Source organism: Balaenoptera borealis (assembly GCF_965194805.1).
Source record: "Balaenoptera borealis genome assembly, chromosome: 12".
Lineage (NCBI taxonomy): Eukaryota > Metazoa > Chordata > Mammalia > Artiodactyla > Balaenopteridae > Balaenoptera > Balaenoptera borealis.
This window is the reverse complement of record NC_138869.1, coordinates 54,349,705-54,372,869: the sequence shown is the minus strand read 5'-3', so window position 1 is coordinate 54,372,869 and position 23,165 is coordinate 54,349,705. Positions and strand designations below refer to the sequence as shown.

The window sequence follows — 23,165 nt, the reverse complement described above, 5'->3', positions numbered from 1 at the left end:
GGGCACGGGGTGGGGCTAGTATATCCACACACTGAGCAACGAGCAAGATGATCTGTAGACCTGAAAAGGGTGGGCCCAGCCATCAAAGGACCACTTCCTGTGTGTTTGTTTGTGACTTCGGCTGCTTGTCCTGGTCTAATCCTTCCAGGTGTGAGCAGTGGCGCTCTGCTTCTGCCCCTCCTCCTGCATACACACCCGAGGTGCGCTTCCCCGCCTTGACCTTGCTCCCCTGCCCCTTCGAACCATCCTGGCCACCGGCTGTTACCTTCGCCCTCCTTTCTGATCTCTGCTGCCCCATCCTTGGAGAAAGGTCTGGGCTCTCAAGGAGGGCAAGAGGGAGGTTGCTCCCGACTCTTCAGTGTGTGGAACCACAGGTTCAGATAATGACCGGCTTCATTCTTAAAGTTCACGACTTGGCGAATAATTGTCAGACTCAAAAGGAGAATTATTAACTCTTGACTGAGGACTTTGAGTAAATATTTCCTTTCTTACGGAGAGGATACTACTTTCTTCATTTCATTGGATGGAGGATGTTTTCTTCAAAATCATAGATTAGTCTAGTCCGTTATCCTTGAAGCTTAGTGAACTACCCAGTAAGGATTCATTTGGAATTCATTGTTTAGCATACTCGCTGAAAAACAGAGAACGTAAGTCCTTGAAACGCTAAGTTGAATAACTCCTCGTTTTTAGCAGACTGTAAATTTCCTGAAGGCAGGGGCTGGACCATATCAATCTTTGTACGGCTCACAATTCCTAGCAGACTGGCTTGTACGTAGTAGGAGCTGAGTAAATAATTGTTTATCCATTTCACTAGCATTAACAGCCCTGATTACACACATGATCACACACACGGATTGTCTGGGCAGTTAAAGTGGGGTCCTCCAAGAGACTAAATGTTTTACCTAGACTGATTTAAGTACACATCTTCTCAGCCTTGTAAAACATCAAATGCTGAATACAACTTAGTATTCTCTTATTGATTCATTGTCGTAGTATGAAAATCAGTTATTGAGCTGTGTTTGTGGGAATAACGATTCATGCTGTCACAGCTTCACCTCCCCCCAGGCCTATCCACAAAGAGAAGTGGTGAAGGATGCCACATAAAGAGGGAAAGAGATAAAGTGACTCTGTGGGTTGTCACTGGTAAAGTTTATAGAATGCTGCTCAGCCTATAGGACCACAATGAAAGCATTAGCTGCTATTATAATTGTTTAGACTGCTCCTTTATTAGTGTCTTTGAAGTGCTAACATACTTGCTCTGCATAGGGTAGCATGGGGAAATCAGAACACTTATAAATTTCCTATGGCCAGCTATAAAAATTTTTAAATCAACAATATTCAGTTCTAATTTACCTTATTATGTCCCGCCTATTCCTCCAAAGAGTACTTTAGATAGACAACAATAATAAATGTTTCCTGTGGTGAAAGGCATGGTCAACACTTTCTAACTTGTATAATCTTGGGCAGTTTTCTTGGCCTACTGAGTCTCAGTTATCCCATCTGTATAATGGAAACTGTGACAGCTAACGATTAGCGATTCTGACAGAGTAAATGAGATCATGTGTATAAGCTGCTTATCATGATATCTTTAGTGCCTACTGTGTATCAGGCATGGTGTTAGCTGCTGGTGGTCTTGAAATGACATCTAGGAATGTCACTTTCAGAGGTGCCTGCAAGTAGACGTGTGCTAGATTTGAGGTTAGAGGACTGTGTAACCTAATAGTGGCCTCTGAGAATTGGAGGTTAAAAATAGGATCAGATTTTATGTTTGGATGAAAATTCATAACTTTGGGGAGAGTTATAGATTTTTTTTAATTGACCAGAATTAAATATGGGGTCACATAAGAAGCAGTTACTCGGAAGTACAGATTGATATACAAATAAATATACATAATATGTACAAGTTTCAGTCCCTTTACACGTATTGCAAGATTTGGATCAGTAGTGAGGTGTCCAGGGTTAGAGAAGGTGCCTTTTGTTACCAGCACGATGCGACTTCAGCCTTCCAGAGGGAAGTCCTGAGGTGTGGCAGGCAGGGTCCCCAGAAGCAGCCTCTGAGATGGAATTCAGTGTGCAGGAGGTTTACTCAGGATGGTTCTTGGGACCAACACCATGAGGGACAGGGAAGGGAGCAGGAGTGGACAGAGGGAGAGGTGAGCCACAGTTCAGGCCTGAGGATGAGATCAGCCTTGGCCAGCTCCGGGGGTGCTCTGCAGCTAGGATGGCCCTGAGTGTCATCCTAGGGTGGAGATGGCCATGCTTACCTTCCCACGTCAATCATTTATTGGATATGGACTGTCCTAGGAAGAGTGCGGCATTGGAGCCTCAGACTCTGCAGTTGAAATAACCCCTCAAGAGGCAACTAGTCCTTCCTTCAAGAGGATTCTGTGTCTACCACCAAGGTTGACCAGAAAGATAAAAAATGACCACCACAGTGCCCTAGAACAAGTGTATTTTAATGTGTACCCCAGTGTTGCATAAAACTTGTCTTGTATCACTCCTTGGGAAAAAAAGCCTTAATTAGATATGCGTCCTTTTTTTTCAAAGAAGCTGTGGATCTAAGAGATTTTCAGACCTCTCCCATTCTCCCTGGAAATAATCATCAGTCGTCTATGAATCGGAGTCTCTCCCATCTGGACTGAAGCCCCGTTTGGGTGCACAGTACTTCTATCTGATATTATTATATTATTTAATCCCAGAGGAATTTATTATGAAAATCTTCAAAACATGCACAAGAAATAACGATAATTGAGTACCAACCCCCCATGTATGCATCAGGGAGTGTCCACATTTCCCTTTCTCCTTCCGGAGGGATTTCTAATGCATAAAGCATAGCCTCCCGTGTTCATCTGAGACAGATCCTGACGGTGTGTCCTCAGAGCAGGGTGAGATTTCACAATGTTTGAAGTCACTAATGTCTCTTAATAGCACTGACGTGAACGCAGTTGGAGTTGTCAGATCCATGGTTCCAGGAAGCAACCTGCTCACCTCCCCAGATCTTCAAAGCAGTGCCCCCGCCAGCCACTCATATTTCCACTGTCTTGCCTCTGCAGCTCAGCTGTGGGAATTAGATTTGGGCCTGGAATGAGGGCTGATGCCTGAGGCTGTCTCAGCAACGTTCATGGCACCCAAGAAGCCCACACCGGGAGTCACAGGCCGAGAAAGGTGCATGGAACTCTTGTGCTTCAGTTTCATAATGCTGTTGTGTGGAGGGGCCTCCTGAAAATTGATGGACACGGAAGTGACCTGCCAGCCTGCTGTGCTCTTGGCAATGTTTCAGCCCCATGTAACATCAAAATCAAAATTTCAGTTTAGGAAAGGAGCATCGTAGGGAAGTCGTACAGAGACTATCTAGAGCCAAATCGGGGATCTGATTAGAACCCGTGACCTGAAGATCCAAAACCATTTCTGATTCCCTAGCAAGTTCGAGTCCCCAGGTGGGCCGCCAGGGTGTCCAGGATGAGGCCCCAAGCCTTAGGCTGCACTGGGCCCGGCTCTGTCCTGAGCGGAGCAGCCCTGGCATACCAGGGAGTGAGTCAGCAGTCCCCTCTGCCCCCGCGGATGCAGCGGGGACTTGGTGGCTGTTTGGCCCCAGCGCAGGTGGCAGCGGGGGTGGCGGCGGTTGCATTTCCTCTTTGAGGTGGGGACTCAGCTGTTTCCTTGGTCACGCGCCCCTCCTAAGCGGTTGGAAGAGGCAGGAGGCCAAGAATACAGCTGAGACTTGAGCCGCAGCCAACTCCCGGCAGCTGCTACTCTGTTCTCTGAGCTGGAATCAACTCCAGGCTGCAGTGTGGCCTGATCTGGCATTTGGGGAGGGGCCCGGGAGGGGTGTCACTTGCACATTCTGAGTGACTTAACCCACCTGCTGTTTGTGTGTGTGTGTGTGTGTATATGTGTGTGTGGCTTAATTTAAGTGACACTTCTCTAATACCCCAGTTACATGAAAAAAAATGTAGCTCAGTGATAAAAGCAGAAGGCATTCACTTTTTGGGGGTCAGTGGATTTGTAGATCTTAAAGGAATTACTTTAAAACATAAAGCTGAGGGTACCATCCTAACTCAGAATGTATGTGTTTAATACAAGCATGTTTTGGTCTATATTTTCATCTCTCTATATATGCACAGAAGCAGCTTAGCAAGGCTATTGCACCAGGAGCAAGAAGTACTGAGTCCTAGTGATTGTGTGGCCTTTACAAAGATAGGTGTGTGATTCTGGACACCATCTTTGTTCTCAGCCTAGGCTGTTTGTTTGTTTGTTTAACATGCTAACTGAAGACAATAAATCTCTCAGATCAAATTATGAGTGTTTTTTGGAGAAGCAAAACAATTAAAGAAAGTGGAAAGTTTTGGGCAAAATGCTAAAAAATCAAATTTTAACAGTCTGCAGAATCAAAATGTGTACTTAATTAACACACTCTCTCGCCTATGTATCTATTTCTTTTTTTCCCCTTTATTTATTTATTTATTTATATTGAAGTATAGTTGATTTACAATGTTGTGTTAGTTTCAGGTGTACAGCAAGGTGATTCAGTTATACACACATATATTTTTTTTTTCAGACTCTTTTCCCTTGCAGGTTATTACAAAATATTGAGTCTAGTTCCTTGTGCTATACAGTAGATCCTTGTTGGTTATCTATTTTATATATAGTAGTGTGTATTTTTGTATCTGTTTCTACACAGCAATAGTTGATAGGTCTTTAAAATGGCTTATCACAGAGCTGTTTTATGTAATGTAAACATATCCATTTGGAGGTAAGAGATCCTACCAAACATTTAGGATTTTGTTACTTCCTATATTTGAGAAACCAGAAAAAAAATTATCTGCATGAACATCACATGAGTTCCCTGAATCTGTCCTCCTATTTGAAAGCACTGCTGTTGACGAAGAGCCACCTTTAATGAACTCTACCTGCTTTTTTAAGCAATTAATACAAAATCCTCCTCAAGTCTGGGTCCTCCAGAGTGTGCGGGGTATTCTAGTCATCTTTGGACCCCCTGTTCCTATCAAGGTGCTTGTTAAAAGTATGCAGAAGAAATGAAAAGGCATTCAATTTATCCTGTTCATTATGCTTTTGAAAGGAAATATGATGATGATGATGATGATGATTTGTGTTGTCGTGGTTTTAAAAATACCCAGATCATCGCTCACCGTGTAACAGCTCCGCTGGTCTTTACCCTTCTTCCCAGACCCTTGGCTCCAACCTGCTCCTCAAAGAAGAGTGGCTGAGGACAGGAGATGTTTATAAGTGACACACTTATAGGTGGCTGCTGAGTAAAAGGGACTATAGATGGTATAGATGGAGAATGCTATACATGATGACGGATGTCACCCAGGCACCATTCCCTGAATCCAAACCTACAAAGCAGAAGGGAAACACATTTCTTTTAATGAAGTTACAGGGTTTCCCCACAAACAGTCCATTTTCATTGAAAACTTTTGGTTGATTCCTTGTAGAAGCAAGTAAGCTCAGAACCCAATATTCACGTCAATGGCTCCATATAAAAATATCCTTGAATTCTTAAGACATTTATGTCCAGTCTGACTTGTAATTGTTTTTGACTTTGTTTTTAATGCATTTGAGTTGTTTTGATTTTAATATTTATTCCAAGAACAAAACATATTTTATGATAATTTAAATGTTTATCTAACTCGTCTTGAGATTCTTCTGGCATTATTAAAATAGTTCTAAACAATTTTATTAAACAATTTGGTTCGTGTGTAGGGTATTTTTCTTTAGTTTTATCTTTGATGTTTATTTATTTATTTATTTTATTTTATTTTATTTTATTTTATTTATTTATTTAGGCTGCACCGGGTCTTGGTTGTGGCACGTGGGATCTTCGTTGAGGCATGCGGGATATTTCACCGTGGCGCGCGGGCTTCTCCCTAGCTGTGGCATGTAGGTTTTCTCTCTCTAGTTGTGGCGTGCAGGCTCCAGAGCGCAGGGGCTCTGTAGTTTTTGCAACATGCAGGCTCTCTAGTCGAGGCGCACGAGCTCAGTAGTTGCGGCACGTGGGCTTAGTTGCCCCGCGGCATGTGGGATCTTAGTTCCCCCACCAGGGATTGAACCCACATCCCCTGCATCGGAAGATGTGATTCTTTATCACTGGACCACCAGGGAAGTCCCTGACGTTTATTTAAAACATGCCTTTCATAGACTAATTCCTTTCACTGTGCATTTGATTAGATGGACTTATTCTCTGCTTTTGGTTTTGTTAACAATTGCATTGTCTTTACTTTCATGTTTTCTAATTGAATGGGTAATTTCATGGCAACCAAAAAGGGGTTCACTGTGCAGTTAACACTGCAAGTAGCCTATTTGAACTCATTCAGTATTTTTTGGTGTCTTCTCAATCTTTAAGTTTACTTTTTCTGATTGTAAAACTAAAATAGGTTCATTTGAGAAAATTTAGAAAGATTGGGGAAAGCATGTACCCTCAGATATCCTGTGGTTTCATCCCATGGATTCCAAAGCATCACTTTGGCTGCCTTGGTTACTTATTATCAATCAGGCATGTGGTGATTGTTATTCTCACTCATTAGAAAGTGTTGTGGTTGAAGCTGAAGTCCTGTGGCCAGTCTGTCAGAATCTGAACTCCGACCCCACCTTGTCCTAGAGCAAAATCTTAGCTATGATACTTAATGTCTCTGTAGCTGTTTCCTCCATTCAAAAATAGGACATTTGAGGGTGAATCCTTTTATCCTATATTTTTTAATCGAAATAATGTCAGGCACACAGTGAGCATCCAATAGATGTATTGAAATTGTTGTCAATCGGCTCTGTTTACACTAGCATTAAACTTTCTTTTTATGTAAAATCTCTAATTGTATCATAGTAAAAGTCATTTTCTTTGCAATGTGATTTATGGCAGTGATAATGATAATGGGGAAATAATTGCTAGTTTGGAAGTGGGACCTCAGCGGTTTTGCATTATGACTAGGTACCATAATCTCATGACTTGTTAAATTTATGTATTCGTTCACTAATTCAATAAATAAGTACATCATCAAACCATTACTGAACACCAGATGTTTCCGTACAATAAAAGTAAGGATAGTCCCAGTTTTTAAAGAACTTATGTGAGAGTGAGAGAGATAAGTAAGAATCTGTTACTTCTCTCTCTCTCTCTCACAGAAGAATCTACAAATTCTTCCTGAATCTTGACAGTCTTTTTTGCAATGTCCATTGGGAACTGGGCTCCATTTGGCTTACTTCTTAATAGGTTTTGGAGAAGTGCTGGATTAAAAGAAGAAAAAGAAGCTATGTAAGATTTTTTTAAAGTTAACTAAAGGAAAATATCTAATCTGAAATGGGAACTTATAATGCACAAAAACGTAATTTATAATGAAATTTCTCCTAGATAATGCACTCTGAAAACTAGCAATGGAACAGGCATCTTGACAGTGTATGCATTCTTGAGTAGACACTGATTTTAAAAAGGAGGACCTTTACATACTGGTAGTATAGTGGCTGGGTACCAGTAGTGGTGACTGGAGCATGCCTGTACCATCTCTGAATTTGTTTTTATCCATTTGGGGTGAGGAGTAGTCTTAAATATAGAAGTGTTCATTTTTGCCTGAGCATATCTATACTAAAAAAGGGGGGGAAAAAGAGAACCTAAAAGCCTTTTTTAGTGGTGAAACTGTAAATATTACTTCTAATAAATACTGTGTTTATTGCATTCTTCATATATAGCCCAGATGTGAGTGTGTGTGTGTGTGTTTCTGTGTATATGAATGTGTATCTTTAGAGAGGTTAAGATGTGTAGAGACTACACTTCATATAGACCATGGTGAATACAGTATCAATAGTTTATTATTGCTGGTCAGAAAATAAACTTTTGATCCAGTGTTTATTTAAAGGCTGCAATTGTCTTTCAAAATCCACTAAGAAACCTGCCCCCCAAATTCAGTTATAATGTTTTAAAGAGAAAAGAAAAACAGTGAACAGAAAAATTTACTCCTAATTTGCATACATAACTTTTGACAAAATAAAATATGTGAAAATGCTGCATCATAATATGTGTTAAGAGAAAGATTCCTAAATTTTCTACCAGTTTTTAAGAATGTTGCCAGGGCACAAAATCTGCAGTAAAGCCCAGGCCACTCAACTAGGTTCTGTCTAGAGAAAACCAGGAGATAAGGGTAGGTTTGGCTTATAACCAGAGCATTTTTTTTTAAACAAAAGTTTTCCAGAATTGACCAACTGAATTCATGTATACACGATACAGCAGGCCGGGAGGATTTAGACAGGCAGCTCTTCTTTTCAGTTTTCCACAGTCTCCTGAAGTTTGGCTTCTTGGTGAGCCAGTGGATGGCCTGTGGAGGGAATAGCCAGTGGTTTCTGTCCCTGTGTCACTCTCCCCTTTCTCCTTCTGGAGTCTCTGAAGTTGAGAAAAATTATGGCCTCACCTGGAATTGGCATCTGCAGGTGTGACCAGGCCCCCCATAGGAATGATCAGGCCACAGAGTTTCCAGCAGAAACACTCCCAGGCAAGTTATAAGGATAGTTTCAGACCAGAAGGGATTTCAAAGACCTGGGATTGTACAAATCACACATGTGTGTTCTCTCTCTGTGTATATATGTATACATATATACACATATATGCACATAGATACACATACATATACACACACACATATATATATTAAATCTTAATATTTAAATTAGGATACTAACAATATCTTTTGAGGGTAAAAGTAGGCATTTATGTTAACATGCTTAGAATCCATTGGTACTAACAGATTCAGATTACCTTTCTTATCATTATGTACGTGATTTGTGAGGCAACAGGATCCAATCATGTTCTTTACACATCTTTTTTTTTCGGTGAAATTACATAATTGTTTGATGTATAGAACCCTTTTATGTATATACCATACTTTAACAAATACAGAAAAATGCTCTCCTAACATACTATTTATCTATAATAATGAACCATCTTGTCTTTGCTTAGATGCTAGTAATAATGAGTGAATGACTCTTTTTTGTCTTCCTAGGTTTCAGTCTGTTTGTGAAAATTAAAATTTGTTTAAGGCTTCATCATGAATTCCTCCAAATATTCCATGTTCTACTTTCACATATTAATTTTGGATGATTTTTTTCTGACAGTTGGGCTGGCCTGCCAGCCTTCCTCCTTACCTTTTTTTCTTTCCTCCCTTCCTTCCTCCGTTCCTGCCTTCCGCCCTTCCTTCCTCCTTCCTTTCCTCCCTTCCTTCCTTCCTTCGTTATGAGTAAAAAAAGTTACGGTTTTTTTCCCCTCTGTATAGTTTTCCCCATGTTTACGACTTGGACTTTTTATTAAGGAGATCGTATCTAACAAAAATGTTTCCACTTCTGCGCATGCCTTGCTATATATTATGATGCAACTATTGACTTCTCTTATCTATGTTTAAAATCTTGAAGGTATCACAGATAAGCCAGTGGCTCAAAAGCTGAATATTACACATTACATAAGACTGACAGATGTTTCATTTCTATGATAGATCAAATCATAAATTTGATTCTTTCACAGATAATTTCAGCCTGGCCATTTCCACATCTGAGGCTTGGATGTACAGTCTTGCAAACTTTTAAACAGCTGTTGTTTAAAAGTTGTTTTCGTTCGTTTCGCTTGTTTTCATTCTTTGATCCAATACCAGATTTCCAGCCCCCATTTCAGGAATCCTGTTGTCCTACTGTGTTGCAGGGATACTACATCCCATCTGACTTTTAATTTCAAGGTTGCACCTTAGAGATATCAAAGTGCGAGCATTAGCCTCATGTCTTTCTTCCTAAAATGTCCGTTTGCACTAGGTCCACCCGCAGTCCCCTTTTTTTGAAGTCTCTGAAAATCAAGTGTGTTTCAAGGCTATTTTGTTCTAATCATACGACACATGTACAAAGCTAATAGCCCCTTCCCGACCCTTAGCTTAAGCATTATACACCCCATGAATAGAATGACCCCAAATCTTCAACTTCACCATCAGGAATCCTCAAAGAATTTTTACATACAGCTTAACCCTGTTCTTCCAGTAGTCATGGGACCCTTCAGCCCTGGGATCTCAGGCCCACATCTCTCATCACCTGGGTTGAAACTGACCATGTGTCTCGTGAATTTCATCAGTAATTTCTGCCAGTTCCCTTATATAGATGGTTTGATAACCTGTTTTTTCCCACGACAGGTAACTCTAGCAGGCTCTATTAACTCACAGAGCTTACAGCAGCGCATAGTTTTGTAAGATTATCCAAATGTATTCGATATTTTAAAATATAGAGAATTTTAAAAAGCACACACCTGTTTTCCCTGGGCTTCTCTGGATTGAAGGGACTCATTGGAAGGTTTGAACAGGGAGCATCCCAATAGGAAAGTCCATCAAAGTAGAAAGCATTCACCTGCAAAATACTGCAGTCTCGAATGCAACTAACTCTCTAACAGTCCCTTAGAGCAAGAATGTTTTCTTTAAAAAAAAAAAAAAAAAAGCTTTGAGGTCAGGCTTGGGGCAGGGAGCGGGGGAGAGGTCATGGGTGTCTGGCCAAGCTTTTGAGGTACACAGTGGTCACGTGATTGCAGTTGTGACATTGAATGGTGGCACACAGGCCAACTTTAAACGGCAGCCCCTATCTTTCAAGTGACCAACAACAGCTCCCTGTAGGTGACTTTGCAAGCAGGGCATCTCGGGTTTAATCAGCATTGCCATAGATGGCCCCAGACCTGGGGGAGCACACACGTGCCCATTCATATGTCTTAAGTAGGAAATTACCTGCCGGGTGAGTCCTGGGACACCTGGCAAAGAAACAGATTCTGTTCCACCGATGTGTTGTAAGGTTCCTGAAAATGTTTCCCTCCCAGGAATATATCCATTTCTCCTCCCGGCAGATTGGTACAGATTGTGTTCTTGCTGTGTGTGAGGCATTATCCATGGTCCCAGAGACACTGGTCCAAGAGCCCTCTGTCCAGGGAATTTAGAATCATTCTCACACCCATGTTCACCACCTGGAATGCTTTAGATGGTTTATATTTAAAGCAGGATCCTAAAACAAGCCAAACCCTTGATGGCTTAGAAGTAAAGGCTTTGAGACACCATATTGCATATTTGCCTTCTTTTCCTAGACATTTGTTCTCCCTGAGTCTCTGTAAGTCCTGTCTGTGAAGCCACAGAGGTTTCACTCCCTGCCTGCTTCCCTTCTCTTCAAGGAAAGGAAGCATCGCAGGAAATGTTTTCCCATCACTTTCTGCAGCACTTGAGGTCCCAAATGCAGACTCTTCTCCTGCAGTGCATTCCTGAACATCCTTTGGTGGTTTTGTTGTTAGCTTACTCTCCTACATCTACAATTTAAATAGTCTTTCTAGAGATTTCATTGTGGTGAGGAAAAATTCCAACACCGTGTTGCTAGCCATTAAAACCAAAAACATGCGGATGTCAAATTAATTCATGTATCCTACACTTCAAGTGCATCTTCTCCAAGGAAGTCTGAGGATAGTAGGGATTATTTATTGAACACTTATGTTCTTCTCTAGCAAATCTGTTGATCTCAGCCCAGTGGCTTTCTGGTTTTCATGACTGTGTTTGCAGGGGTGTCAGTATGGAATTTTGTGTCGTGCTGTACTAGGCAGCGTAGAGAAAGAGGAAAAAAGTTCCCCGCATTCAAGAAGGGGCAGAGATGGCCGGTAGGATGTAGATATATTATCCTCCTCTATGTGAGCTGAGCACCATTGCATTGCAGTGGGGGCATGTCATCCTGAGAGGCCAGATGACACAGGTGAGGGTCCTGATGAAGTGAGCACTGGATGAGACTCAGTGGAAGAAACTCGATGTAGTAACTGAAAAAATGGAGTTTAGAAGAGAGGCACTACTTCTGTATTTTTTTTTTTTTTATTAATAGCTACTTTATTTATTTATTTTTTTAGCTGTGTTGGGTCTTTGTTTCGTGCGAGGTCTTTCTCTAGTTGCGGCAAGCGGGGGCCACTCTTCATCGCGGTGCGCGGGCCTCTCACTATCGCGGCCCCTCCCGTTGCGGGGCACAGGCTCCAGACGCGCAGGCTCAGCAGTTGTGGCTCACGGGCCTAGCCGCTCCGTGACATGTGGGATCTTCCCAGACCAGGGCTCGAACCCGTGTCCCCTGCATTAGCAGGCAGATTCTCAACCACTGCGCCACCAGGGAAGCCCTCTGTATTTGTTTTTAGTCTGGAAATGTGAGCAAGGCCTAACTGTCTGGCCAGTTTAATTGTAATAAAGCATACATTTGTTGGATGCCGTCATTTTCATGAAAACTCAGACACTATCAAGGACCTAAAGAAACTCACCTGCATGTGAGTCTTCAGTTCAAGGTATCCATGCTTTCCTTTTATCTAATGAAAACGTCTGCCCATTGTCTGTTTTCTGTCACTTATATCTATTAGTTCCCTTAAGATTGCATTCAAATTAGCCTTTGTGAATAGAAGACTTTGAGGAAACGTTAGGTCTAAGGTTGGCAGTGGTGTGCATTTTTTTTTTTAATTCATTTAATCATGACAAACCCGTGTGGTTGGAATTGTCATCAACCTCATTTTTTTTTTTTTAACTAGTTAATTAATTTATTTATTTTTGGCTGTGTTGGGTCTTCGTTTCTGTGCGAGGGCTTTCCCTAGTTGCGGCAAGCGGGGGCCACTCTTCATCGCGGTGCGCAGGCCTCTCACTATCGCGGCCTCTCTTGTTGTGGAGCACAGGCTCCAGACGCACAGGCTCAGTAATTGTGGCTCACGGGCCTAGTTGCTCCGCGGCATGTGGGATCTTCCCAGACCAGGGCTCGAACCCATGTCCCCTGCTTTGGCAGGCAGATTCTCAACCACTGCGCCACCAGGGAAGCCCCAGTGGTGTGCATTTTTGTATTGTATGCTTTAGTCCTCTGGATGGGATTGCTTTGCTCTCAAATCTCTTTGTCCGCTGAATTCTCTATTTGGGTTGTTAGCTGTCCCCGGGGACAAGCACCATCTCTTTCCTTTCTCTAGTGTCCTATCCAAAAGGCCACACAAGTGTAGGTGCTCTCTAGGTAAGCTTGGACTCTCTCTCTCTGAATGGACTGCCCATTATCACAGATACACAGAGCTCAGTCAGACCAAAGCCCTCTTGAGACCCTCCCATCCAGAAGCATGTCATGGTTTTGCCCTATTAGTGGCTGTTGGGCGTTTTCCCTTAACCTTGCCACATTGGTTAATAGGTCTCTGGGTGGTTAGATGCCTTGGCTTTTTGGGGTTGAAGGAAGCAGAAAAAAATAGTACAGTGACAACAAGTCCTGCTGTGTGTCAGGCACTGTTCTCAACACTGAGTTAATACAGAGGTAAACTAACCAGGCACAAATATCCATCATTGTGTAGCTTATGTAATACTGGGGTGGAGAATGATTTTTACTACTTGGTTCAGATATTGAGCCTTGTTAAAGGGTGACTTATCTGAGTGTCTAAGATCTGGGGATTTCAGTGATCGAAGTAGCCAATAGCCAGCTGCCCTAGCACTAAAAAGACAAGATAAGTAGGTGTGTTGTCTTGCCCACTATAGGTTAGCAACAAATAGTGCAGTTGATATGAGGATAAAATGTAATAATCTATGGAAAACACTCATTCCAAAATCACCCATGTGGAAGTAAATACTAAAAGCATTTATTGGTGTAGTTGTTGGATCTTGTAGAAAGAGCTTGCTATCAATATATTAACACACAATTGTAGCCCAGAGTCACCCAACAGAACTAAAACTCCCTTTGTTCCCGAATCTCCTGAAATTCCCCCTGCTATACTTGGGATGGCAGCAGACATCCGTTTCTGGTAAATCTCTCTCTCCTGCCTCTCTCCCTCCCTTTTGGATGTAGAACTCGCCTCCTGTGGTCATAGACCCTTAAGACCCACACTTGGGCTTTTTATTTTGGGGAAACATCCTTCAATTCCTTTGCTCCCCTTGAAAATCTTTCCATTCTTCTGCTGTTGTAGGGGGGTGGAAGGAGGCAGAGCTAAGGTCCTGGGTGGGTAATTTAAACTTCTATGTTGATTCACTTTGATTAGATTTAGTGATGATGTCAGCTAGTAATAATTCTGAAAAGGCAACCTTAAGGCGTGAAGTATTCACAGGCTGTGGCACCAAGTAATACGCCTTGACGTAAGGGAAAACAAAAACATCGTGGCCGTGAAAACCTCTTATTTTTCCCAGTTTATATATAGATAGAACACGAATCTTATCGCCATTTCAAAAACTGACAGAATAGCAATTTATCGATTTATCTTTGCTTTTACTCATTTTATCTAAATGTCTCTTCCTTTCTTCTTTTCTGCAAGAAAGGTTTTAATGACACACACATTTAGCTCACCCTGTGGCACCTATAACTGCATCACATTTGTTAAGTTTCATTGCTTTTGAAATGACAGATTCTTCTTTCACTTCTTGTAGGAATAAAGGACAAAAGAGTTCACATCAGATACGCTGAATAAAATTAGTATTTCTCCCCACCCTTTTTTTGAAGTGCCTTTTCTCTTCATGATGAATTTTTATAGTTTTGAATTCTTTAAGCCAGAGTTGAAAATATGCATTTGTGATAAATCCTTGCTCCATTACAAGGTGTCTCCAGTATACATAACTGAACATAAATAATGGATTATATTCTTGGCATCCAGATCCTCCGAAAGAGGACATCTTAAAATATTGCATTGAACTGAATTGAACTGAGTGGAGAATACAGAAGTTCTGACATCTGTGAGATTAATAATGCTCAAGCAAAAGTATCATTTCAATTGATCATCCCCCCTCCCTTCCCTGAAATAGTGTTGTTTGTCCCAGGAAATCATGGTACAGTGATACCAAGGGAAATACTTAGGATAAATGTGTGACTTGGTGAGATTCCTGGAAGATCTAACTATTTAGAAACATTTTTGTTTGAACAAAGTTATATGGTATCATCAGCAACAAGATCCCAGCAGTGTTATTTACGTTCCCGGAAAATTTGTTTTAGTTACACTTGGAATAAAAAAGCAACTTCCCAAGTCGGAGATTCTGGCTCTTTGCTTAAACATTAGGGAGACACTCATTTCTAAATGTTACATGTGTTCTGGCACCAGTAAATTCAAATTCATTGTTCCACATTTAAAAAAAAAAAAAGTATAATGCTTTCTGAAAACCCTGGGCACACTTTATCTGGGAATCTTGCAGGCATGTGATTTTCTGTATGACTTCTGGAAAGACAGGTACCACGAGTTCTAGAAGTGAAGGAGAAAACTGGGCAGATAACTAGCAGGTACCTTGAAGTCATTCTGATGACTATGGCTTATGGGCTTTCAGGAGTTTCAAAGAAAAAGACAAAGCACAATGTCTAGAAACCCACATGTGTCCATAAAATATTAGGGATAAAATCGGGAAAGAGACACACATACCATTGTCAGACAAACTGTTCATGAAGTTTCTGGGCAGTATTTGCTGGCTCATGCGACAGGAAGGGCAATAGTGGTCTAGGGAAAAACAATGTGTGGGTGTCTCTCGCAATATCCCGGGAACTAATTGCACAGATTACATAAGCCTCGTCTATATTTCTAATAGAGCCCCAGGTCACTAGAGGAACACAGAGTTTTAAAAAGAGCTCTGATCCCCAGTTAAAATGACAATGTTTTTGACCCAGCTCTGCCGCTGTCTGTTTGTGGATCTTCTGCAAGTCACTGGATTTAATATCAGCTAGACTAGCTGATTTCAAGGTTCTTTGCAGGGCTGTGGTTCTCTGGGTACTTTTTTTTTTTTTTTTAAGTTTGCACATGGCTGGAGGTTGGTGATGCTTCCCTGTGTATGGATAAATCATACCTAGACTCTTAACAGATTGAGGCAGGAAACATAAGGTGGTGATTAGCCTGCATGGCTTATGAAAGTTGAGCCTATTTTAAAATCCTGGGACTGGTCCTAGGGGTCACCCAGTCAAACCCAGACAAGCCTCGGTGTTTTCTCAGTCTCTGATTGTTTTTTGTTTTTGTTTTTTAATTTATTATTTATTTTTGGCTGTGTTGGGTCTTCGTTTCTGTGCGAGGGCTTTCTCTAGTTGCGGCGAGCGGGGGCCACTCTTCATCACGGTGTGCGGGCCTCTCACTGTCGCGGCCTCTCTTGTTGCAGAGCACAGGCTCCAGACACGCAGGCTCAGTAGTTGTGGCTTACAGGCCCAGCCGGTCCGCGGCATGTGGGATCTTCCCAGACCAGGGCTCGAACCCGTGTCCCCTGCATTGGCAGGCAGATTCTCAACCACTGCGCCACCAGGGAAGCCCTCGGATTGTTTTCTAACATGGCAACGGGGCCACTGGCCCTGTTCTCTGTGGCATTAATTGTGGTCAGAAAACTCTCCTTATCTGCAATAAAAAAATATGCAAAATACTGAGTCAGTGATGTGACAAAGCTGCTGATCAGCTGCTCCATTTCCTGCAGCTCTCTCATTAAGATGATTGACGGCTGATGTTTGTATTGCACTAAGATGCGCCCAGAGTTGTCTTGTGCAGTTAGAAGTGGTTTCTGTTGTTACCTTTTGTGGATAAGGACACATTGGCCAAACATGCACTGATTCTTGTAGAGGTGCAGCGGAAAATTCTCTGCACATCACTGCATCCTAACCTTTTATTCTTGCAGTGTCCACATTGGATGGTTAAATAGCAGAGCTTATCTTGCCAAAGATGGGATTGCTAAGATGATGAGGAGGAGGAGGAGGAGGATGGTCCCCTTTATTGGGTACCTATTTGAATCAGTACAAACCAAGGCAGGTTACATCCACCACACTTGTCTTTCTGTGTATGTATTATCAATACACCAGAAGCAGTTTTGTAAAGTAGGCCAGTTCCTCTCTTGTACTATCATTTTCTGCCTTTGATCTGTTTGTATGTATATTGATTTGTCTATTTTTCATTTTTATCATATTCAAGAAGAAAAAATTTTTTAGTGTCTTTTATTGTGACAAAATATACATAATATAATATTTATCATTTTAGCCATTCCGAAGTGTACAATTAAGTGGCATTAAACTGTGTAACCATCACATCTGTACCCACAACTTTTTTTTTTTTTAAAGTCAATGACCCTTACTCTTTTATTTATTTATTTATTTATTTATTTATTTATTTATTTATTTATTTATTTATTTTTGGCTGTGTTGGGTCTTTGTTTCTGTGCGAGGGCTTTCTCCAGTTGCGGCAAGTGGGGGCCACTCTTCATCGCGGTGCGTGGGCCTCTCACTATCGCGGCCTGTCTTGTTGCGGAGCACAGGCTCCAGACGCGCAGGCTCAGTAGTTGTGGCTCACGGGCCTAGTTGCTCCACGGCATGTGGGATCTTCCCAGACCAGGGCTCGAACCCTTGTCCCCTACGTTGGCAGGCAGATTCTCAACCACTGCGCCACCAGGGAAGCCCTACCCACAACTTTTTAATCATCCCCAACAAAAACCAATTAAACAACAACTCCTTTCTTCCTTACCTCTGGCTCCTGGTAGCCTCCCTTCTACTATCTGTCTCTATAAATTTGTCTGTTCTAGGTACTTCATAAAAGCAGAATCATACCATCTTTGTTCTTCTCTGTCTGACTTATTTTACTAAGAATAATATTTTTTTTTAAGAATAATATTTTTAAAGTCCATACATGTTGTAACATGTATCAGAATTCCATTCCTTTTTAAGGCTGAATAATATTCCATTGTATGGATATACCACATTTTGTTTATTCATTCATCTGCTGATGGATACCTTTTGGCCATTGTGAATAATGCTGCCATGAACATTGGTGTACAAATATCTCTTCTAGTCCCTGCTTTCCATTTTCTTGGATGTATATTTTGGAGTTGAATTACTGGGTCATATGGTAGTTCTATGTTTAGAAAGGTAGGTTCTTGGTTTTTTTTCCTAGTGCTAACTTTTGAAGCAACACCAAGTAAGGCCAATTCCTTGTTCTCTGAATATGTTTTAAAATAGCATTAGAAAATAGCTATTTTGTCCTCCCTAAGTCTTCTCTTGTCTAAACTAAAAATTGCAAATTATGCAACTATTTTTTAGAACCCAAATGTAAGATCTTTTGTCCGTCCCTGCTACATTTCACTTTATTACTTTCTTCAATTAGTTTACTCTATGGGGATATCCAAATATTTATTATGGGACCCAGTACATTATTTACTTCTCCCAAGTTTATGTCTTTCTTTGAAATACACTGAGAAAACATTTAAGAATTATAAAAGCAGAAGTCATCTTTATTTTCCAGTTCATGAATAATCAAGAAAAGGATGATGAAGATAAAATTGTTTAACCCATCTTTAAAATTTTTCATGTGGATCCATTAGAAGTATTTAACTTTTATCTTATTTTATTTTTTTGAAAAAAAAGAGGATTTTTTTAAGATTGTGTTAGAGCATCCTTGCAGGTGGTAGAGATTCCGTAAACAGTTGTTATAAAAGTGAAGAATTGAAATATTGGCCTTTTTCCTTCAGATGTTTTTACCGAGATCAGACCTCTCTTATTTTTAAAGACACTTGTGATTATTGTGGGGCTGTTCTTATGTCCAAAGCTTTGACATCAGTTTTTCCCATTACTGAAGTCTGCTAAATGTTGATGTAGGTTATGTTTGTGTCCAATTTGCTATAATAATAAGGAAGAAAAAGTGATATTCTACATATGAGTTACTGTATGTTTATAAACTGCCTAGCTATCAAAGTTGAAATAAGAATATTCATGTAAAATACTTCTACCTTTAAACCCCTAGTATGAAAATTCCTTTTCTTAAATATCCTCCTAGGTTCTTCCTCCAAAACAGTTGTCTGATCACTTTGGCATTTGCATGGTGGTTCAAGAATTTTACAGAATGCCTGTGCATTGAGTTGACCAAAAAGAGTTTAATGAAAGGGTAGAACTCCTGGTTGGGTATTTCTTATACATGTATTGAAGGAGACATTTTTCTTTGGAAAGTAAACTTATGTGAAATTCTCTTATTGATGTTTTTCTGTTACCTGGGGAAATTTTCAAGCTTGCTGAAGGTATTAGTCCATATGTTCTATTCATGCCATGATGCCATGGTTGCTCTCATTTCTGAAAGGATTACATTCCAATTACTTCTCTTTTCTTTCTTTCTTTCCTTCTTTCTTTCTTTCTTTCTTTCCTTCCTTCCTTCTTTCTTTCTTTCTTTCTTTCTTTCTTTCTTTCTTTCTTTCTTTCTTTCTTTCTTCCTTCCTTCCTTCCTTCCTTCCTTCCTTCCTTTCTTTCTGGCTGCATTTTGGGTCTTTGTTGCTGCGTGCAGGCTTTCTCTAGTTGTGTCAAGCTGGGGCTACTCTTCATTGCAGTGTGCAGGCTCCTCATTCTGGTGGCCTCTCTTGTTGCAGAGCCACTAGGGAAGCCCTCCAATTACTTTTCTTCTCTCTTTTTTTTGTTTTTTAAGTCTTTAAACTTAATCTTACACGTTCAAACTAACTCTTTTAACTTTAACAGAATAACTGTTTTGAGACTGGGGTGTGTCTGGTTGATAAGGGGTTGCAGCATTTAAATACCTTATGCAGCAAACTGACAGATCACTAATATCACAGTTTGCTAGTGGCTTACATTTGCAGAACTGTGACTAGCTAAAAAAAGAAGAAACGGTGCATAAGGGAAAAACATTTCAATTGTTCAAATGAGTAAATCTTGATTGTGTTGTCTCATCATAAAGTACCTATACTGATTGAAGATAAGATTAGTCATCCTCTGCTAATTTTGAGTAGAAGGATTGTGACAAAAGTGACTAATAAAGTGGCCCTCCCAACTTGCTAATAGAATTTAATGTCCCATTTTAGATATCCTCTGAGAACTAAATCACTGCTGGAATTTGAATCAAACCCCAAGCTTTCTTTCTCCACATGACAGCCCAGTGATTAATATATGTAACACACACACACATGCATGTGCGCACACAATTAGGACATGCCTATTTTGTTGGTGATGATGAAAGACAGAATATTTGGTCTTTTGCACGGTGCTTCTCTCCTCTTGCCCTCTCTTTCTCATCCCCACAAACCCAGTTGCTACTGTATGCAACTCTAAAGTCAGCCAAAAAAATAAGAAACAACATAATCTAAAATGGTCATTATTTTACTCATTTTCCTCACTGTAAATAGCTGACAACACCGTTGATCAATTTCCTATAGCTTACTTATTGCCTGCCTTTCCTCAATATCACCCCCTAAACTGTGGTTAAAATATTATTTCCACTGAAAGAACTGCAGTGACTTTTATTTTGTGCATTTGTATAGAGTCTCCTTTTTCTCCCTCCCCACCTCCGACCATAACAATTGACACTTGGCCAGGATATCTATTAACCAAATGTTGGATAAAACATATTTGTTAGACATGGTTTTGCTTCTTTGTGAAAAATGGGAGAAATTGGGACAAATGAAGATTAAATAGCAGTGGAAGAGTCGGGTTAGTTTGGGGAACAGAAAGCTGGACTAGGGTTGATTTCCTGGCACTGCTTTCTTAGCAAAGAGAACAGTTTTAATCAGTTACAAAAATATTTGTGATCCATATGTTCCTCCCTGCTCGTTCCCATATGCCCATATTCTCTTTTATCTTGGTGGATGATGACTTTATGATTCAGGGATGCAAGAATAATACCTCACTGGCTTTAGAGCACAGTGCTATTTCCAAACGTGTCCTGGTAATTACGCATGCACATATATCCAGGCTGTTCACGCTTTGAGATGGTTACGTGAATATCAGTTTGTTCTTTCTTCGTGGAAAGAATTATATCTTGCATCCACCTACTGGGGCTGGAATAAGGCATCTAAGGCTTAGATTTGAAAACTGCATGGCCATCTCACCTGCTGGATTAACCACCGCTGTACAAATAGGAGCATCAGAGAAAGGAGACAGGAAGGCTGCAGTGATCGTTGATAACTTCATTTTCTTTGGGAAAAGGAAAACAGAATCCAAAAAGCATTTGGTAAATCCATCCATCACGGGTGCCTATTCTAAGACATGTTAGATATTGAGCTGGTTACTTAAATAGATCCTAATTTTAAGGCATGTTGACTTCTATTTAGTATCAAGTGTTCATTATGTGAAACTGATAAAAATTGAGAAATTAAAATTACTGTTGATGAGCAATGCATTTGGTCCCTAAATTCATGTTTCCTTCGCAACGGTTATATAATTTTTAACGACAAAAGAAACTTTTTACAGCCGAAGTATCCATTTTAATAAGACATAAATAAAGCTAGAAATTATTGACTGTATAAGCGATTGAATTTTCAACAGTTGTTTTCCTCTTACACAGCAAATGGTGTCGTAACCCAATAGGCTGTTAATAAAGCTGCAGTAAAATCCGATAAGGAGCCAGCTGTGCTCATGTCAACTTGGGAGGGGGCAGCGAGGGGGAGGCAGAGAGAGTTTCTAAACTTCAGAGTAAATAACTGAGATGCATTTAGTGTTTTCAAAGTCGGGTATACAGTGGAACACGTGCGCAGGCTGTTGGATTTAGCAGATGTGCGCCAGGGTAGAGTTGCAGCAAAGGGAGAGAGATACAGCTTGGTTTTGGCAAACATTATTAGGAATCCGTCTCTCTGTTTGCATTCAAGCTGTATTTGCCGCTGCTCCTGCAGGAGTTGTGAGAAAAAGAAAGTGCACGTTACAGCAGGGATTGCTTTCAACAGGCTCAAAGTTTGCAAATCTGTTGAATCCCTCTGACAGTGTTGCTTTGCTGTCAAACAGAATGCCCAGCTGATGGTGGCAGTCCTGATGGGGAGGGGCCGGTAGGTGGCGGGTAAATGATGCTCACAGAGCGAAGAGAATATTCGGAATTCTTCTTCTCAAACTGTCAGTGGAGAGGAAAGAGCTCTCTCAACAATACCACTGTGAAAGTTTTCTTTTTTCTTTCTTTGTTTTTTTCACTTGTATAGCTAATGCCTCATTAAGTCAAAAATCTTTCAGTATGCCTTCTTAGGATAACTTTCAGAAGAAAAGAGTCACAGGAACAGCACTCAAGGAGATTATATTGATCTATAATTAAGACAAAAGCTTTGGTTAAAAAAGGAGGCAAGACTTTTGCTCATAGGTGATCTGGATTGTCATGGAGGCAAACACACAAGCTTGTTTTTTTTTTTTTTTTTTAATATAAAGTGCGAGATTTCACTAAAAAAGGTTAAAATTGAAGTGAGTAATCTTCGGTGCATAATGCAATTGTTAATTTTAGCTCGTTGCGTGGGTGCCGCTCTGACTTGAACAGCCGGCTGTAGCCTTCATTAGAGAAGAAGCAGGCAGCTCGGGACAGGTGGAGTGGATCAAGCTGTGAACGTGATTTGCTGGAGGCCGGTCATAGTGTTAGAAACCCAGTCTTATTTCGTCCCTCACCCTTACCATGGTTATTGCAGTTATTGTGACTATTGACTTTTCGTCTTTTTTCAGGTGGATGATGTGTCAGGCTGTGTAAGGGAATCGCATGGAGATGGGCGTTTTGAACTGTTAATGGGGACATGGGACTCCCGCTGTCTCTGATCCCTCGTGTGGATTTTCCCGGCGTAGAAGGACAGAAGCCGCTCGTAAGTCGCCAAGACCGACAGCAGAAATTCTGCGCAAAAGGTAAAGGGCTGTCATCAGATGGCTGTCATCTCATCTGTATATTCTTCTCATTCTATAAATATGCCTGTTTGCATAAAACAGTTCATGAAAGGCAACCAAAACAGACAGGATCTGTATCAGGGATTCAACTGACTTAGTGTTTGTAAAATTAGAGCTCAATTTGTTCTTTTTTTTTTTTTAAAGCTGGCCACAATCTGTTTTTTATTGAAACCCTCTGGAAAAAAAGTTAGGGCAACAGAAGTCCCATCTCCTCCCCCCACTCAGTACATTGAGAAACAAACTATTTGCTACTGGGAAACAGAACTTTTTGTTTGGTTAACTACACACATCCCCGGTGTCACTGGAATACGAGAGATCTGTCAGATACACTGAATGGATATCCTCAAACCTCCCCAAACCTAAGAGCCTTGCTCACCAGGCCCTCACAGACTCCAAGTACCATCCTTGAGGAAAACTACCTTTTCCATTCCCACAATCCTTTGCCAAGTGAGCTTGTCCTGTCATGGTAGGTCTTAGCAAATTTGCAACAGAAATTACTGCGTTTTAGATTTCTCTCGTGCTTCCTATGTCCAATTGGAAATAAAGTTACTGAACTAGTAAATGATAAACACTCCCAG

General features: G+C 40.8%; 1 protein-coding gene across 34 annotated transcripts in view; it reads left to right on the top strand.

Annotated features, from left to right (window-relative positions):
- ARPP21 (cAMP regulated phosphoprotein 21) overlaps positions 1-23,165 on the top strand; it is a 166,458-nt gene that overhangs the window by 30,915 nt on the left and 112,378 nt on the right. For 33 of the 34 annotated variants that reach the window (XR_014232875.1, XR_014232876.1, XR_014232877.1 and 30 more), the window contains exon 2: positions 22,375-22,548. The gene's annotated coding sequence lies outside the window, so the exon portion shown is untranslated. Of the gene's footprint in view, positions 1-17,572; positions 22,290-22,374; positions 22,549-23,165 lie in introns of those variants that run through there. The other variant, XM_082348443.1, reaches the window with a different exon arrangement.